Consider the following 20,840-nt stretch of genomic DNA (forward strand, 5'->3'; position numbering starts at 1 on the left):
GTTGAATTAAAAATAATTTGTAATATAAAATAGAAATGATTAATTAATTCATAATAAACATTAATTACTTAATATTTAATTAATAAACTAAAATAAAAATACTAATTATTAATTAATTACTAATATTAATTAATTAATAATTAAATATAAAATAATATAAAAATATTTCTAATTACCTAATTAATGATTATTTAATTATTGTTATTGGGGTTGATTTTTCCACTAATTCTCCCTTTCACAACCAAGAAAAAAAATCACCCATTTTCCTTTATCATCCCATCCCATCCCACTAAAATCTTCCGTCAAACCAAACAAAGCACTAAGCCTTGAAGCTGTAATAGCTATCAAAGAAATCTTTTGCCAAAAAATTGGAGTTGGGATCTCCCCCAGGCCCCAACACGATTCAAACATGATCAATGTCCACGCATCTCACCATAAAACGATGACTCCTTTTCCACGGATACTTCATTCAGACCCGGAGAAGAATGTTAAGCCACTGACGTGCATGAAGAATGTTAATCACGGGGAAGGAGAAGTGATTAAGGGGGGTAAGGGCTTTTAAGGATTTCAATTTTCAACCTTACTTTTGTCTTCTAGCTGGACGCTACTCGCTAGTTGGTCCACCTTCCCCTTCCAGCCAAGCCAAGGCAATAGTGACTGGTGTTTTGTCTTTCACTCTCCCTCAGTACATACGTGCGCGCGCATGTCTCTGTTTTTGTTTAAGAGAGAAACACACAGGCTCCCGTCCCCTTCTTCACCGCAGCTCGACTAGCACCCCTCATAAAGGCATTTATTTAGAAAGTGTATTTTCCTTAAACATGAATGGGGGCTCTCATTCCTTTGTTGTTTTTCTGTGATGGAAGAAATTAACTTGTTCTATTGGCTCCTATGGTTGTGTTGTGTGGCCTTGGACAAAACTAATGGTAATTTCATTTTTGCTGCAGGAGAATGTGTTTGATCTTTGCTTTGCTAGTGTGATAATATATATAGAGGCAGAAATTTTTACTATGAAGCGGGTGATCCAGATTGCTGTGGAACTAGGATTATATTCGTTGGCTGTTATTTCGGACTTTTTAATATCCACCTCTACTTTGAATGGACTACATAGTCTTCTTTTTTGCTACTCTGGAGTCTGGATGATATTCCAACTCTCTCATCTTCGTTTTCTTCAATTTCCTTTTTACTTGCGAATACATCTTTGAATAGAAATAGAATATTAGTTCACTGTGTAGTGTACCTATTAAGGCTAAACGTAACACTTCTGTGAGGAGAGAGTCTGGTATTCTCCGGTCTCCACCACCTTTTTTGGACCTATATATCTTTATGGTTAATTTTCTTTCTTATAAAAAAGCAAGGGCATGCTCCTTGATATTTCTGTACGACTATAAAAATGCTTCCCCAGCCATATAAGTCAAGAGATGTCTCTATGACATCATCCCCAACTGCCGAAGAAAAGGAATGGTGGTAAGTGGGCCCGGTACCCAGTGTCCAGTGGTTATAAATTATAATTGCTAAACTTCAAAGTTCAAACCAGCAAAGCTGCAAGCCAGAAGAAGTATCCAACTAATGACATAAACCAAGAGAGACCACGCAGTAACACTTGACACATCATCAAATATATTTACTACAATATAAATGCATACATCTTTCAGTTTTTACTACCACGACCACCTAAATCAGCTGCAACTTTGGCTGCCCGACTAAGAGCATCCGACACCCAAAGAGCTCCCTTGGAAAAATAGCTACTGTTGATCACAGTATTAGCAGCTGCTGTAGCCGTTCTCCCTGTTGCAGAAAGGGCTGACCGAGTAGTCTCTGATACATGGTATTTTTCATCCACTGACTTGAGAGCATCAACACCTGCACAAATCTTATCAGTGAGTCCAATTCTCTTACTCAACTCGGAGACCTTGGCTGCCGCTGAAGTTGACACTTGATGGGATTCATCAAAGGCTCTGGCCCTGCTCAATGCATCTTTCCCCAATATATATCCTTTTGCTAGCATGGTTTTCACTACTTCTTGAGCCATCGTTACTGCCTCTGCCGGAGTGGAGACAAAGCGACTTTCATGTGCTGCCTGCTGATATCTAGAAGGTTAAGAGTCCCAAAAATTAAGTACAAAAAGTTACAAATGAGAAAAGAGAAACAAAATGAAAATGATGAAAAAGGATTATAGATAATTAAAAGATAGGTTACTTCTTTTCAGTGTTATTTGAACTACTGATTATTCAATACCATCTCTTACCGAACATAGTCTGGAATCTTTATCTAAAGGTAACATACTGGTGACAAAGAGGGGATAATGATGAAATCCAAGATGCCATCAAGTGATAATACTGACAGTATACAAGGGTGCACTATAAAACAGACAATTAAGAAATCCAAGACTTTCAAATCATTCTATCCCTCATACTACACCATTAAACAGCCCACTTTGATTACTTGCACTTTTTTGGCAGCAAGTGAATCTGTGGCAATTAAATGCAGTCGATACTCTCTCAAAATTAGGATCCTGGGCATGGTCATACGTGGGAAGGTCAATTTATTCCTTTCACAGACCCACTTTAAAGTTTAAACAAGTCTATGAAAACCAAGCACTTACCAATACCCAATTCACCCTCCAAGGTCAAATCATTTCAACCCTACCAAACCTAAATCTCAGCCCCTAAATCCCTAAAATCCGTCGCTGAACCTACCTGATACCTCTAAAACTCCAAAATACCCTTTGACCAAACTTATCCTTCTTTCAAATTACCAAAATACCCCTTGACCAAATTGCCAAAATTACCCTTCCTCCAAAATACCACTTGACCAAATTACCAAAATTACCCTTCCAAATTATCAAAATGCCTCCTTCCAAATTTCCAAAATACCCCTTGACCAGATTAACAAAATTGTCCTTCAAATTACCAAAATACCCCTCTTGACCAAATTCCCAAAATGCCCTTTTAACCAAAATTACCAGCATACCCTTCATGAATCCAAATTACCCAAATACCACTCTAAATGATCCCTTTCAAACCCTAATTTCCAAAGTTACCCTAAACCCCCCCCCATTCACTTTGAAGTTTCTTTGAAAATCCCCTCCCTCCAATTATAAATAGGAGGTACCCATCCCAAGGAGGGGGGGTGTCGAAGAAGAGGAGTTTTAAGAGAAAGAGAGGAAATGTATACAAGGGGACTGAACTGAGAGTAGAGAGAGACTCTCAGACAGTGGATCTTGAGCCTGAGAGAGCTGGAGAGAGAGAGAGAGAGAGAGAGAATTAAATTATTGATATCGGGTATCGTATCGAACAACTTGGATATAGATACAAATACGCTTTTGAAACGCATGGATACAGACAAAAAAGATGGATACGCTAGGGAAATACACACAATTTTTCATAAATACATTAATAACACTAAATTTAAGATCAAAATGATCACAAAATAGTATATAAATACATAGAAAATGTAAATATTAAGGTTATATATGAAGAAATATATTACAATCAATGTACCAAGATGTATAATTTTATTTATAGTGCATTAATCAAGAGTCCAAGACACTAAACATATGCACCTATTATATTTTAATTATTATATCAATTATTTTTTATTTTACTACTTTAATATTTTAACATTAAAAAAAAGTCAACTAAATATTAAATTTTCAAGTGCAAATTAAAATATCAATTAATAATTTATAAAAAATATAATCTTAACTTAAAGTATATCAAATTTGTTAAAATTTCTAAGATACATATCATATACAAATTCATAGTTTTTAATTACTAAAATAATTATTCCATTATTAATATTTTTATTTCTATAAATTTTATGAAATAAAAAAAAATCACTATTTGAAATAAATATAGATTAGTGGATTTGATAAATCCAATTTAATATTATATTCTTCAATACTTTGTATATAATATTTTTATTTTTTGTAAATAATAAATATATCGTTATTACTTATTAATGTAAACTAAAATATTAGTTAACAACTTGTAAAAGTATATAAAAATTTTAAGATTTATATCATGTGCAAATTTATAAATTTCAAGTATTAAAATAATTATTCTATTATTAATATTCTATTTGTATAAATTTCTCAATAGTAAAAATCATATTTTTATATAAATATGAATTTGATATATTATTTATTCTATTAATTTATAAAATATTATTTTTTTAATATTTAATTAAAATTATTAAATATAAATATATATTTTTTTATTTAAATTGCATGTGAATACAAAAGGCTAATATTGATGGTTTAGAATCATAGCGAGTTATAAATGCATTAAATGATATGAATTCAAATAACTTCATTCTCCGTTGTTCGTCTGACGAGAGCAATTGGAGAGGGAGTTCAGGCTCTTTGCAGAATAGAAGAGACGAGAGAGGTCTTTGAGTAGAGAAGAGAGAGAGAGAGAGAGAGAGAGAGAGAGAAAAGATGATGATAGGCCGAGGGAGAAGAGAAATCTGTAGAGGGTTTTCGAACTAGAAGAAGAACGGTTCCAAAGAGGAGAATTGAGCAAAGATCGACGCCAGGGAGAGCCCTCATCCTGTTCGCCGATGTACAAAGGATACATGCGACACTAATCCACAGTCTCCCTGCTATTGCGAACTATGTCAGTGGTATTGTTCATTCGTTCGAAGGTTAAATAAGGTTCCATCGAGTCCTCGACATTCTTAGACCTCCATAGGCATTCATTCAACGACCGTCCAAGCTGATGAAAACTCCTAAATCAGCAAGTTCCAGTGGTTTCAGGTTATAAGTGGTAAAGTACTTAACCTCATTTCTATGAAGCTTTGTCTATTAATGCCGCTGTAGATTGTTCTTTTTTTTTTTTTTTCACTTTCTGCTGGTTTGATGTTGGTGTAAAGTTTGAGTTTGAATGTGAAAGCCTTCATGTTACTCAGCATCCGAGAGGTTGAAGTATTTCTCTTCGCTCTTCAAACCAACCAACTGAGTCCGAATGTGGGGGGTCTGATAGAAAAGGGTAAGAATTCATCCTTTTGCTCAGACCCTTACGTCGAAAAGGGGTTGGTCCGGAGGGAAGAGAGAAGCTCCCAAATCCTCTCAAATCACTGAGAACCCAGATTCTCACATCAAATCCAAGGGCAGATACTGAAACTAGATTCTCACATCAAACCCAGATTCTCGCATCAAATCCAAGGGCAGATACTGACAAGAGAGAGGGGTGCCTAACCCTTTCCCCCTGCTGAAAAGAATGGAGTCTCCAACATTCGATTGATTTTGAAAAATGTAAATTCCGGGAGTCCCATCACTCCCTATTATATATTTTGATGGGTGGCAGCTCCATTTATTCGGCCATTGAACAGCCGGGGATTTTCCCGACGTTCACACTTGAGTTACACAAAGTTTATGGCATGGACCGACATTCTTGGTAGCTAACTAGGCTACCAGATAATCACTGCTATTACAAACAAAGAAGATTACCATTGAACCCATTTCATCTTCTAGCTTCCATGAAGGCCTACTCCAAAGATCAAATTCATCTTCATACTGCCCCCAGCGAGTTATGCATACAGGTTGATCTACAATTGTGGCACCCTGAGATAATCAATTATAAACTCAGTGAACAGAAAGAATTGAGCCAAGTGGAATACTAAAGTGCAGCATGCTGGGAATAACATATTCATGTTCAGCTCCAAATTTGCAATGAATTAGGGCACTTTTAACTTTGAGGAAAGAGCATACCAAGTAATGTAGAAAGAAATAATGCAAAATAATGTTGTAAGTTTCAGACGTATCACTTGGTTTAACTAATACCAAATAGAGATCACCCTTTTCATTGGTTGCCACCGCTGAGATACAGGTGCAGCAAATGATATTGAAGAACTACAGGAGAGTATTGGTGTATAATAAATTTCTCATAAAGACACAAGGATTATCATTACAAACCAGTATAAGTGAATAGAAGATTATCATTTATCACATCTATGGTTCTTAAGGCAACTTGCAAAATCTAAATGAAAGTACATGAATAAGAGACATAACTGGTTAACCTTCAGCTATCACATCAAGAGTTTGATTACATGTGTGTTGCAAGTTTATAGGCGAATACTACTTCAGTTAAAGGGAAAATTCAATAAAACAGTTATAAGGCCAGCTATGTTGTATGGAACAGAGTGTTGGGCTGTGAAGAAATAGCATGTCCAAAAAATGAGTGTGGCAGATATGTGAATGCATAGATGGATAAGTGGTAAAACCAGATAGAACGAGGTTAGAAATGAAGTCATGCAAAGGAACCTAGAAGTAGCTCCAATAGGTGATAAAATGAGAGAAAGTAGATTGAGAGGTTACAGTCATGTGCATAGAAGATTATCTACGGCACCTGTTAGAGAAGTGGCATGTTACAAGTTGAAGGGGCTAGAAGAGCTAATGGCAGACTAAAAAGGACTTTGGTGGATATAATAAGAAACGATTTAAGTGCCAATAACTTAATGATGGATAAGGCACTGAACAGACAGAATGGAAAAACAGGATTCATATAGCTAAGGGCATGAACATCTTTAAATGCCACATACGCAGTGCAAGCATATTGTCCAGATCTGTTTAGAAGGATATCAAAAACAGCACTTGCATATCAGAATGAAATAAAAATTATTGATATAATAACATGCACAATCCATCAGCATTTCAGGTAGTTTGCCACAGGAGATATCATGTCACTCTGTTTCCATTGATTATCAAAACATGAAGAAACAAAGCACATTATCGACCATGCTCACTAGTGATAGTGATATCTTACCATGCAATACCTCTAGTGTTAAATTAGCAGAAAAACATCTATATCACCTTGAAAAGTTACAAGGTGCAAAAATAGGCATAGCCACATTTTTCATGACAGAAAGATTCTAGGTAATCAAATACTTATAAAAGGTTTAACCCAGTCAGGAGAAGCATATATTATTCAAGAAATTAACTGATGTTAACACTCTAGCAGTTTAACCTAATAACTACTTTTTAAAGCTATAACAAACAGAATCACATATTGTTGATCAATTCAATTATTGGAAGCAAGGAATCAAAATTCAGCGGAGTAAAACATGGTGAAAAAGATGTCTAATCCATTTGATCAAAATGGTAGCCACTTAAATCACCACCCAGGGAGATTCACAAGTACTGTCCCATTGGTCTTTCTTGAGGAGGAAAATGATCTATTAAACTAGACCATAGGACTACTTAATTTAATAGGAGGAAAAAACTCCAAAATATCTCATGAATCACCTTATTAAAATAATGCACATCTTCCAACAACATACATCCTACAAGTTATTTATTGTTGAAACCAGCATAGTAAAACACCACGAGAAGTAGGAGTACAGGACACATTATGGTGACATACAATTGTAGTTATTATAAAAACACTAAAGGAGAGACTAAGATAAAAAAATCAATCAAATTCCCAACAACAATTGAATAGAAAATTAAGAAGGCAAATGATCACTTCTTACTTTGAAGCAACAAATTAGGAACAAATTTGAATATATTCAGATAAAGAATTAGAGGTTAAAATGAAGAATGAATGAAAGCTAGTAACCAAAATATCAATGCAACTTACAGTACCTGACAATTTCAACATGTTCTATTGTACCAGAGAAAGCAAAGAAATCATAAACATCTTTCTCTGTTGCATTGGGAGACAAACTTGTAACTTCCACTGTATACCCACTTGGACTCATGGTTGCATAATTTTATGAAATAGAAGTTTGAATCGAGTTCTTAAGACCTGGTAGGCACAGTCAACAAGGAAAAGAAAAAAAAAAACATGTCAGAAGCTGACAACAAGGTAGTTTAGTTATTCTAAAGCAGGGGAGCACTTCAGTCGTATCAACAATTTCCTGGAATACTGATTTGGGTAGTGATATCAATTTTTTTAAAACACAGAGATGTAAGGTGAGGCACTTGGATCTTCTAATGCATGAGGCAAAACCTTCATGAGATATCATTATTTCAATAAAAATGAACTAAAATGAGAAAAAAGTGTAAAACTATGCAAAAAAAAGATCATATTTTTATGTAAGAAAAATGTATGGATGAATTACTGATAATATAAACAAGGACTACAAGGTATTACAAATTTTTTGACAATTCCTTCTAGACAATCAGCTCTTGGTGTAAATCAAAACCTGAAATGGGTGTTGAAAGCCCTAAATATTTATACAAATAAAAAATATACGCCTAAAATCTTATAATGAGTATGAAGCCATTCTTATATGGGAATCCTACTCCAATCAAAAACGTCTTCTTACACAAAGCACCTAAAAGTGTGATGCATATGCATTATACTTTCAGGCATGATCCTTAAGATTGAGCTTCTGGGGAATTTTCCTTAAGGCCCAGTTTGGAAAGAGTGAAAATACAAATATGTAGAGTGCAAAACCTGTATATTATATTATATTTTTAAACCTTGTATTTGCACTGTACCTATTTCTAAACCTCAAAGGTTCATACCTTCCATGTAAGGAACAAGGCATAGTCAAACAATGAGAGCTCGTTTCTTACCACGAAAACTGAAAACTTTAACTTAAAGTTCACCTTGCCCGGAAGGGCTCTTTTGCCAATGCACTTTCCAACAATAGTTGGTTTGAACTTTGAAGCACAGGAGCAAAACCATAACCATGTCTCAGATTTCAAATGGTAGGAAAAGCGTCTCAACAGATCCAACTGTCCTGAATAAGGACTATTTCGATGAGTTAACTGTGTAGGGGTTCCTAAATGTCCATACTTACGCATATATAATTAAACTTAATGTAAATCTTTTTGGATGGCAGCCTTAAAACGAATTTCTACCCAATCTGGTTTAGTAATATACCATTACCATTAAGTTAACTTTGGCTGATAAACTAATTATTCTGATTCATAAACTAAGATTTAAGAACTTAATTGCTTTCTGCCTTTCGGCCTTTCTAACATTAGAATATAAACTCGAAGAAGAAGAAAGGGAAAAATAAATCATATGGATGTGTAACATATAAAATAAAGGGATTTTTACAGTTCAGTCCACCTCCACCTCAAAATAAAAAGATATTAAAATCTTAAAAACTACATTAATATTTTTCCCCGGTATATGCCCCGCAAGCTTTTCTTTCAAAGGTGCCAACTAAAGGAAAGCATCCAGTCGTCATGTCAGCTCGCCCATTCCCAGACTGAGGGTGGAACGAGCAAGGTAATTCACTAGGTTCTTCTAGAAATTGAAGACGGAACTAGGGTTGAGGGCCCATTCCCACAGTGGAAGTTTAGTAACTCTTTATGTCGGCAATGATTAATCACCTTCAACAGTGAAAAAAGCATACAAAGAAACAGAGGAAAAAGGAAAAACCAATGGATAGTGATGCATAAAAATCAGATATTACATTACTACATGCTATATCTCATTTCCCCCTCCCCCGCCCTCAGATTTTGAAAAATGAAATTGAGTTTCGATAACTCTAAGAGAGAGAGAGAGAGAGAGAGAGAGAGAGAGAGAGAGAGAGATCCGCCCGGTATGACCAAGGAAACTTTGATAAAACGAATAAACAGAGACCAAATAATAATTGGTGAAACGCAGAAACTTTAGTACTCTTGCGGGAGGAGAACTGAGAAGCAAGCAAGATGAGGGCACTTCGGTCTTTAAACAATTACGCTCTACATACCTAAATTTGGTGTTTGATGATTGGAGAGCGATCCCCTGCCCCAGAATCCCAGATGGCCAGATCCATACTTCTGCCAGATATGGATGGATGCCTGAACCCTCAAGCTTCCAATTTCAAGTTTTCTACTTCCGATTCGAAGTCCCAAATAGTTTGTTTGAGCATCTAATATATGACACGTGACTAATGCACCTTCCTCCAGCCCCCCCCCCCCCCCCTCTTTTCTGTTCATTTGTAACTAGTGAATGACCCGTACTAGTTACGGGGAAGTTAATTTTATATATAGGTGAATAAATATTAATGATTTTTATCATTATTTATAAATTATCATTTTTTAAGACATTCATACACTCTATGGGTTCACATAAATTGATCCTTATATGTCAAATCTATAAAATTATACGAGTCATTAAATTCAACTTGAACCATTCATTACATTAATTTAACCATTCTTATTCTTATTATTAATTTATTTTAATATTTAATTTAAAATTTTTGTTATATAATAATGATAACTAAATTTGTAATTATTTAAACTTAAAATATTTTTTCCAACCGGGTATAATTATTATATAATAGATTTGTCAATTCATTTTTTACACTTAAGAATAAACATTAATGATTTAGCTTAACAATTTTAGTGACTGTTAATAAATATTGATTCTTATTTAAGGTTTAATTACTGTATTCAGTAATTATTATGGGGCATGCTTTGAATAAACATTAATGATAACTGATGTTTGTTATTTCATTTTTTATTATTTACTTAATTAAGTACTTGATAATTGTTATTATTATTAATTATTTCTATAAATAATTGATTGTTGTTATTATTTACTTAATCCAGTAATTTTTAGCAAGTAATTATTTGATTTAATTTGAACTATTTCATTTTTTTAATTATTTATAATAGACATTTAGGGTGGGCTACTTACCATGTTTTATCTAGACAATGACCCCATACTAAGTAAGGGGCAACTACAGTATCATTTAATTTGAATTTTACTATTTAACAATAAAAAATCAATATCCTATTAAGCAACCTACCCCAAAAAAAGAATTAATAACTTTGAAATCATTAATCTATTTATAAAATAGTAAAATTAGATGGATGTTTACAACAATATCACCAATACTGCTTAATATTTAGGGACATATGAATAGATAAAAAGCATTTAGGTGATATCCATTCAAAGAGGCAAAGAAGGAAGAAAATCATTCAAAGAGCTGCTAATAAAAACAATCCATGCCAAACAACATTTGCAAATGCATCCATCCTCTGGAATAAGAGATGAAAAATATATGATTACAATCAAATCATCATCATGTATGGCTACAATCAACTGATAATATAATCAGGACTCCAAAGCCCATCCAATAGAGGAAACATGAAAGGAATGAGAATAATGGGACCATCCTGAGTATGGAAGTCACCTCCAAATTAGGTGGCAACGCTTTTTTTTTTGTTAATCATGGTTATGGATTTTAAGTCTAAGCTCCCCAAAGTGCATGTAGATTGACTAGAATTTATCTTTAGGAAAGAGGTAGGGAAACCTGTACATAACCTAATGGTATGTTTGCATTATAAGAATTGGGAGATAGAAATATGAAATGTAGGATAAAATTATAATTTTGGGCATGTTGATGTGTCAAATTCAAGTCAATTAGAATACTCATAGATTTTAGTTCATTCATTTAGTGTTAATTTGAATATTTTTTTATTTCATGTCTTTATTGAGTAATATAGATTAATAATATATTAATAATTATGGAACCAATAATAATAATAAGTGTGTATTGATTTTGAAATAAGTAATATTAAATTATTATTATTATTATTATTATTATTATTATTATTATTATTATTATTATTATTATTATTATTATTATTATTATTATGAAGTAATTAATTTGTTATAATTACTATTTTTAGTTAATTCCTGAAATAATAATTGATTTTATAATTCTTTTAGATTAACAATAATGAATAATTGAAAGTTTATAATTTAACTTTCACTAAATGAAATATTTATTGGAGAATAATAGTAGTATTAATTATAATTACTACTAATAATAATAATGTAAATAAGTAACACTAATTATATATTTCTAAAAAAATTAATATGAATTAATATAAATATAAAGTGATCATATCCCAACTAATAATTAACATTATTAAAATACTTATTAATTATCATTAACTAATTAACATTCTGAAGTAATAATTAATTAATTATCATTTTTATAATTAAGGAGTTAATTATTAGTAAGTAATTATAACCTATAATTAATTTTTATAAAAAATAATTATTGTTAGTAATAATTAATTATAAGTATTGATAATAATAATATAAATAATTATTTCATATAAATGTATGAATTATAATTTATGATAATAATTCTAATATAAATAATTAACATTAAATATTTATTTTCAAAATAATTAATATGAATTAATATAAATATAAAATGATTATTTCCAAATTATTAATTTCCATTTTGAAAATTATTATTAATTGTCATTTCGAATTAATAATGAGAAATATTATCAGTAATTAGTTAATATCAGTAATTAAGTATTAGCAGTAATTATTATAAGAAATTATTATCAGTGAGTTATTATTATTAGTAATTAATAGCTGAAATTAATTAATTAGAAGTCATTAATATTATTATTACCCCTCTCTTTCAAAAAGTTGACTCATTATCATCGTCATCATCAATGACAACAACTTGATAAATACATAATTTGATAAAAATAGGTAAATATCATTAATTCTTTTTTTATCTTTTGGAAAACTGAATAAGAGAAAAATAAAATGGTTAGCATTGCAAGTGAAAGTTTTTTTTTGGATTTTTGGAAAAAAAATGATTGAACAAAAAAAACCAATTATATATTAAAAAATAATGTCATTAAATCAAAGAGTAATTAAAGTTATTCAGTAAATAGTAATTTTAAGAAATTCAAATTAATAATTAATTATCTGTCTGAATTAAAATGGGTTATTTCAGCAAATAATTTTAAGTAAATAAAATTTTCTATTAACATTTTTTAATAATAATTAGTATTATTAATAGATTAATAATATATTAATAATTATGAAATCGTAATAATAATAAGTATATTATTATTATTAACTAATATTATATTCTTATTATGTGTGTATTGGTTTTGAGATCAGTAATATTACAGTATTATTATTACTACTACTACTACTATTATTATTATTTTGTTTTTATTAAGTAATTAATTTGTTATAATTACGATTTTCAGTTAATTCATAAAATAATATTTGCTTTTATAGTTCTATAAGTTTAACAATATTGAATAATTGAAAGTTTTATAATTTAACTTTCACTAAATGAAGTATTTATTGGAGAATAATAATATCATTAATTATAATTACTTGTAATAATAATAATGTAAATAAGTAACACTAATTATATATTTATAAAGTATTTAATATGAATTAATATTAATATAAAATGATTATATCCCAATTAATAATTAACATTATTAAAATGCTTACTAATTTTCTTTAATTAATTAACATTCCGAAGTAATAATTATCATCATTAGTATTAGTAATAATTAATTGTAATTATTGGTAATAATAATATAATTATATTAATTAATATAATATTATTAACTATAATTAGTTATAATAATATAATTAATTATTTCATATAAATGTATGAATTCTAATTTTACAATAATTATAATATAAATAATTAACATTAAATATTTATTTTCAAAATAATTAATGTGAGTTAATATAAATATAAAATGATTATTTCCGAATTATTAATTACCATTATGAAAATATTTATTAATTATCATTTCGAATTAATAATGAGCAATATTGTCAATAATTAAGTATTATCAGTAATTATTATAAGAAATTATTTTCCGAATTAATAATGAGCAATACTATCACTAATTAATTATTATCACCAATTAAGTAGTAGCAGTAATTATTATAAGAAATTATTTTCAGTAATTAATTATTATCAGTGAGTAATCATTATTAGTAATTAATAGCTGGAATCAATTAATTAGAAGTATTTAACAGTAATTAATTACTAATTAATAACTGTAATTAATTAATTATAGAAGTAGTTAACAGTAATTATTATTAGTAATCAATAGCTGGAATTAATTAATTAGTTTAGTAATTAATAGCACAGTTTCCTTTTTTTAGGAAATGATTGAAAGTGGGAGCTTCCCACTGGTTGTGGGCTCCACTCTGCATGTTAGTGGGCTCTTTTTTTGAACTATCACTAATCAGAATTTGACACATGTCTAATGGGCTCTGTTCTTGAAATACCATTAATCAGAATTTGACACGTGTCCATTTTGTTTGAATCTTTGGAATGACAGGTGTATGAATGTAGATGGGCCACATGTCTGATTGTAAGGGGGCTTTGGCCTAAAATCATTCCTTTACTATATATATATATATATATATATTAGATGTAAACAAAAAATCAAAAGAAAGTAAATTGGATGGAAAAAAATTGTAAGAGCAAGATGTTAGGAAGGTTGGGTTTCAGAGATCCATATTTTTTTAACTTAGCTCTTTTGACCAAATTAGCAAATTTAGCTCTTCTGACCAAATAAGTCCAAGGGTTTTGTGGGTCCAAATAGTGCAAAGTAGATACTTGAGAAATAAAAATTTTTCCACTGCACCAATCTCAAAAAATAGCTCAAGGGGTTTTCGAAGCTTGTTGGCTTGGAAGAGATATTTTGAGAGAAGGGGCTTGTTGGTCCATAGCAAATGTGGATAATTTGCAGATATGGGATGACCCATGGATAATGGGATCCCCAAATTTTAAACCCATTGGTCCAAGACCTAGAAATGGAACTTTTGAGTGTGTAAGTGACTTAATAGACCACTAGAACAATTGCTGGAGTGAGGTAAACTACAGTCTATTTGACCAAGCCACTGTTAACCTCATATGTAGCATGACCTTGCCTAGAAATGGTGGTGAAAACAAATTGGTTTGGACTCCGGACAGCAAAGGAAAATTCTTTGTTAAGTCTGCATATCACCTGACTACGACCCTTCAATATAACCAAAGTGCTTGTTCAAGTTATGAAGGGTTGACCCCAAAGCTATGGAGGAAGACCTGGGCTTTAAAAGTCCCCCCTAAGATCAAGCACTTCATCTGGAGTATTGTCACAATAAATATATAGTATTGATGTGAACCAGATTTTAGTAAAAGGTTATATATATATATATATATATATATATTGCATTCTCTTTTCGCTTGCGAGCACGTAAGATCAACTTGCTTTGGAAGCAGCCTAAGTCTTACCTGTTTAAATTTGAACTCTTTTCGAAGCTTTGTAGAATGGTGGACTTGGTGGCTGAATCAAGGAAGTCATGCTGCTGAAAACCAAAACTACGTTCTTGATGCATCTACTATCATAATTTGGAATATTTGGATTGTAAGAATCAAGTTTGTTTTTGAGAATGCTCAGCCTAATCCTTTTGTAACTCTAATGATGGAAGTATGGAGAACTTCCCATCAAGGATCAACCGATTCTTCACTGGCTGAAGTAGAGAGGTTATCAGAATTTGGGGCGGAAAAGCAAGGTCTAGCGTGGGGTGTAAAGCAAAAACAGATGGTAGCTTTTGCAGAAGTGGTCCAGGGGGTTATGGTTTTTGGATTTCAAGTGATTCAGGTTCCTTTTTGTTAGCTGGTTGTGGTGTATGCAACTCAGCTGAATTCTCAGAATTGATTGCTATTTTGGAGTGTTGCATGGTTGCTAAATCTGTGGGTATTACTAGTTTAAGTTTGGAATGCGACTCGACCACTTTAGTAAATATTCTGAATCAAAAATCTTTTGAATGTGCATGGCCTCTGCTTCAAGACTTGTATGCTTTAGAAGATTCCCATCTTTGTTTCAATTACATCAACAGATCCCATTATGGTTTTCAAAACTAAACTGAATCGGATGGTTAGACCAAAAAAACTGGGAACGGTCAGGTGATTGGTTCCGTTTTACCCCAGAACCATTATTTCCCCAAAAACTATTGATTTGGTCAACAAATTATTAACTTGGGTGGTCGAATCATTCAAACCGTTCAACGGTTTGACTGGTTTTTATTTTTTAATTTTTATTTTTCTTTTAGTCAAGTCACTCATTCGGTTCAAATGATTGGACTGTTCAACCCAGAAACCAGACCCCTGACCGATTTGTTTCCCGGTTCAATTTTAAAAACCTTGAATCCCAGAATTCTGTTGCTCATGGTTATCTTTATTGTCTTTGTAAAAGCCAATCTTCGTGGTTATCTTTGTTTTTGAAAGAGGATGTTGAGATGTCAATCTTGGCTGTATGGAAGCCGCCGTAGTGTATTTGGAGTTGTGCTTTCAGTTTGTTCTGTTTTCTGCTTTGTTTATTTGTGTTTTGTTTCTGCTTGTGTCTGTGTATAGTTTTCTGTATGGTTTTATTTACCCAAAAAATAAATATCCATGAGGTGAGGCGTATGGCCTACAACTAAAATTTCATGTCTCACGCCTCGAAGTCAAGTAGTTTGTTACACCAAATAAATTGCGATTTATTAGAAACTATTTGGTTTGGATGAGGAATTGAAATAATTTATTATTAGCAAGGACACGTGCGATGTATGGGAAAATCTGAAAATTTTAATAACTTTATTTTTTATTTAATGTTGATTTATAAAAAATAATTATTGTTAATTGAATATGAATAAATATTTTTTAATAAATTTAGCTTTATTAATATTTTGTAATAATTTTAATAATTTTTATTCTTTTTAGTATTTCAAATGAAATTTTGATTAACTTCAAATAAATAAAAATAATTATAAAAGTTAACATTGTTATTAATTCTACTAATAATTAACAATTATATATGAATGACAACGACATGGGTTCAGGGCAGGGCACCCCATCCCTTTCCCTGCCCCATAGTCAAGACACTCTACCCCATCCCCAACCCGTCCCCAATGTCATGCGGGTTCAGGGCAAGGTGGTTCCTCAATGCCGGGTGAGTTCAGGGGCAAGGCACCGCACTCCTCATCAAGGATGGAGAATCCTCAAATTTTCCTACCCCGTCCCCAATATTAGGCGGGTTGAAGTAGAAGTGTAAATTGGGTCATGCTGGGTTGGAACGACATGACTCGCATGTGGCCCGCACAAAGTGCGAGTCGTGTCTTGCTGGTCCACGAGGCATCCCAAGCCGTGCCTCCCTCCTCTAGGATAATTTGGGGGGTCGGTTTGATACAACCCATGGCCCGAGACTGCACGGGCCCATGTTGTGCCGTGGGTTGGGCTAGTCCATGGGTCGGGCCTTGGGCTAAACCATGCCATACACCAAGCCAAGCTCAAGACAATGCACCCACTCCCCGTCCAAGGTTTTTAAAATTGGACCGAATAGGGAATCGTTCTAGGGTCGAATGGTCCGACTGTTCAGTCCAAAAGGATGACCCGCTAACCAAATATTGTTGTCCGGGTTGACAGTTTGACCGCCCAGGTCAGCGGTTCACGAACCAAATAAACGGTTATTGGACAAAAAGTGGTTTTGAGGTGAAACGATGTTCGATTCCCAATTTTTCTAGTCTAACCATTTGGTTTGATCCAATTTTGAAAACACTATCCCCGTCAAGCCAATATTCAATTTGATGATAGAAATGACCAAAAGGATATATTGAGTATCAACCACATGGTAAATTTCTAAAAGTACACTAAATTGTCTTTAATATTCAAAAAAGTAATTTTATGAAAAAATTCAAAAATTTATTGTACTTGTGTACTTTTGAAAATTTATTCAAATTTTTATTAAATAATTTATTTTCTTTTTAAATGGTTTACTTACAAAATTATACTAATTTATCTTATAATTTCTAATATAAACTAACCAATAATTTTCTTTTTCCAATATATACTAATTTATCTTAATAATTTGTGTAATTATTTGTTCGAATTATAGTTTTCCATTTCCCATAGTCATTTATCTTTAATAATTTTCAACAATTTGCAATGAAAATTACATAATTTTTCAATGGTTTTCCAAAATCTATCAGATATAATAAAATTTCATAAAATTTCCAAAATATTCTAATAATTTTCAATAATTATTTAATACATTTTAAATAAACTTTCAAATACTTTATATCTTTTAATTTAAAAAATGTTATTTTATGAAAATGTAGTTTTATGAAAATTTTTGAAAATTTTATTACATTTGTGTAACTATGGGGATTTATTGAAAATTTTTAAAATTATTATTAAATATATATTTTTATTTGGTAAACTACTAACAAAATTACACTAATTTATCTTTTATTTTTCAATATAAATTAATTAATAGTTTCATTTTCTAACATTATAATATTTTGTTCCCCCATTTGTATTTGGTTATTAATTATAATAATAACAATAACTAAAATTTTATCTTTTTGATAATTGTTAAATATAATTCTCAATTTTATAGAAATTAGATAAAGATTTGTCAATTTCTATAAAATGTTGTTAATGAGTTAATTAAAAACAATATTTATTAATTTTTGATAATTTACTAACCGTACTAATAAGAATATTTAATTTTTGGTAATTTACTAACCATATTTATTAACTTTTGGTAATAACACTATTTAATACTCATTGAATATGGGTGGGATTAAATATTAACCATATTTAACTATTTTATTAATTGATATGGATATTTTAAATGAGGGGGAGTGGATACAAATTGGGGGCGATGCATTTTAGAAATTGATTAGGGAGTGGGGCAACATGATACTTTCCTATTGGTTTAAAAGAGATACTTTAGGAAAGAGATTATAGGAATATTTTTGGGTAATTGGGTGATATGGCTTAATATGAGTGGTGGGTAGGGGAGAGGAGAGAAAGTCAAAGAGAATGCAAGGTGGTGTGGGGATAATGGAGCAAGGGTAGGCATGGAGACGGACCCATGTGATGCAGGGGATTTGTTAAGCTAAGCTAAACAATAGAAATACATACAAGTATATAATTGTTTTATATTTTAACGTTTTAATAAAAAATCCGATCAAACTCAACTAGAGTTGGTTGATTTTCTAGTATTTCAGATCAGCTTTGGTTTAATAAATATATATTAATATTTTATATTTTAAATTTAATTTCTTAATATGGGAAAGTAGGAAAATTCCCATTTTTCTTGGTCTAAAATATTTTATATCATAGATTTAATTTTTGTAATTCATTTTTTTAATAATATCATTGTAATTTATGAAATTTAAAGTTATTTTTTAAATTTAAATCTTTTGAACAAACAAACTAAACAAAAAATAGCTCCAAATCGATACAACCCAAGTTGGTAGGCTTTCAATAATGGTCAACCAGTTTCGAGTGACAAACTACGAAGTTGATCAGATCGATTTGGTTGGCAAAACAACTTGCAACAAAACTGAACCAATCATTGAACACTCCTAATTTCAACTAAATTTATAGTCTAATCTTTAATAAATAACAATAGTTTAATCTCCAATAATTATTAAAAATTTATAGCAAACGTACACAATCATTGAAAATAAATTTATAATGAAAATATAATAGATACATAATAAAAATCCAATAATTACAAAAAATATACTAAATTAGTCAATAAATAGTGTAATCTCAAAAAATAGTTTAATCTCTAATAAGTATTAATCTATAAATTATAAAAAATATATAATTTACTAAAAATAAATTTATAACAAAAATACAATAAATACAATAAATTAAACATCAAAAGTTAAATAATAGTTGTTTAATCTCCAATAATTATTGATAATTTTCTATTAAATAACAAAATAAAAATAGATTTATAAATAATTATTGAAAGCATATTTTTAAAAAACAATAAATAATTACTGAAAATAAAATAAATATTAATTATGGTATATATAAATATATAATGAATATAAACTTTTATTGTAAAATTATTACTAATAAATATAATTTTTTATAGTTATTTTCTATAATTATTAATTGATATGACTGAAATTAGTTATTTTCAATATTATTTAGTTGTTGAAATAATATTGTTATTTAAATTCTTAAAAATTTAATTATTTATTGAATTTAATAATCCATAAAATTATACTTGTACTATAATTACATAATTCGTTATTAATTTTATAAAATACTAAATTATTATTAATATGAATATTATGAATTCTATTATTTTTATTTTTCTACTTTTAAGATTTTTTTTAATTTATTACATAATTTCGTTATTTTAACTATTTAAAATTTTGTCATGTTATATATTTTGCTATTTAAATATTTAAATAATATGTAAAATATTTATAATTTTTCATTATTTGAATTTTATTTATTTTAGTGCTATTACATAATATTATTTTTATATTTTTAAATGTTTTTATTTAATATTTTTAGTTATTAAAATATTTAAATGATGTTTTAATTTTTATGTTAAATTTTTATTATTTGAATAACATTTAAATTGAATAATTTGTAAAATTATAATTTATATTGTTACTACATAATTTCATGATGAATTTTGTAAAAATATTGTGTTATTAATAATATGAATATTGTTAAATATTTTAATTTTTTTGTGTTTTGAATAAATATTTTAAATTTAGTATTTAATTTCGTTATAATATTTAAATAGTTCTGAATTTTTTTAATTGAAACTTTCTTTAGATAGATATAGATAAAAAGTGGGGGAGGGGATAAATAGGAACTATAGATAGTTTAGGAGAGAGTCTCTCTACTAAATTAGAGATAATTTAGGAGATAAATAGGAGTTATAGATAATTTAGGAGATAAATAGGAATTAGAGACAATTTAGGAGGAAGTGGGAGAAAGTGATGCCACTTGGCTAAACAATAGAAAAGCTTTATGGGTGTTAGAAATAGCTAGGTACCAAAGTGATATACAAAATTGTAATAATCATAGGGGAATTGAATTTATACAATATATAATTTTAAGAAAAAACAATTGAACAAAGATTAAGGCTTAAAAAGCAAGTGTAATAGAGAATTAGTTTGGCTTAATGCCTAGAAAATCAACCATGGAATCTATATTTCTTTTGAAACAATTGAGAGAAAACTTCAAAGAGAAAAATATATTTCATATGGTATTCATTAATTTAGAAAAAGGCTCCTAGAGAGATAATATGGTGGGCCTTGAAAAAGAAAGGGGTTCAAAAATATGTATATAGACATAAT

At 30.1% G+C, this 20,840-nt stretch overlaps 1 pseudogene across 1 annotated transcript; it reads right to left on the reverse strand.

Annotated features, from left to right (window-relative positions):
- Positions 1-1,540: 1,540 nt before the first annotated feature.
- LOC148863095 (binding partner of ACD11 1-like) lies at positions 1,541-9,803 on the reverse strand (annotated as a pseudogene). The gene is made up of 5 exons (XR_016109713.1): positions 9,652-9,803; positions 7,583-7,745; positions 6,509-6,564; positions 5,450-5,583; positions 1,541-2,077 (listed from the first exon to the last, which is right to left on the reverse strand). The product of XR_016109713.1 is annotated as a binding partner of ACD11 1-like (transcript).
- Positions 9,804-20,840: the final 11,037 nt, after the last annotated feature.

This window comes from Nelumbo lutea, chromosome 3 (assembly GCF_056320005.1).
Source record: "Nelumbo lutea isolate HS-2025 chromosome 3, American lotus-T2T, whole genome shotgun sequence".
Classification (NCBI taxonomy): Eukaryota; Viridiplantae; Streptophyta; class Magnoliopsida; order Proteales; family Nelumbonaceae; genus Nelumbo; species Nelumbo lutea.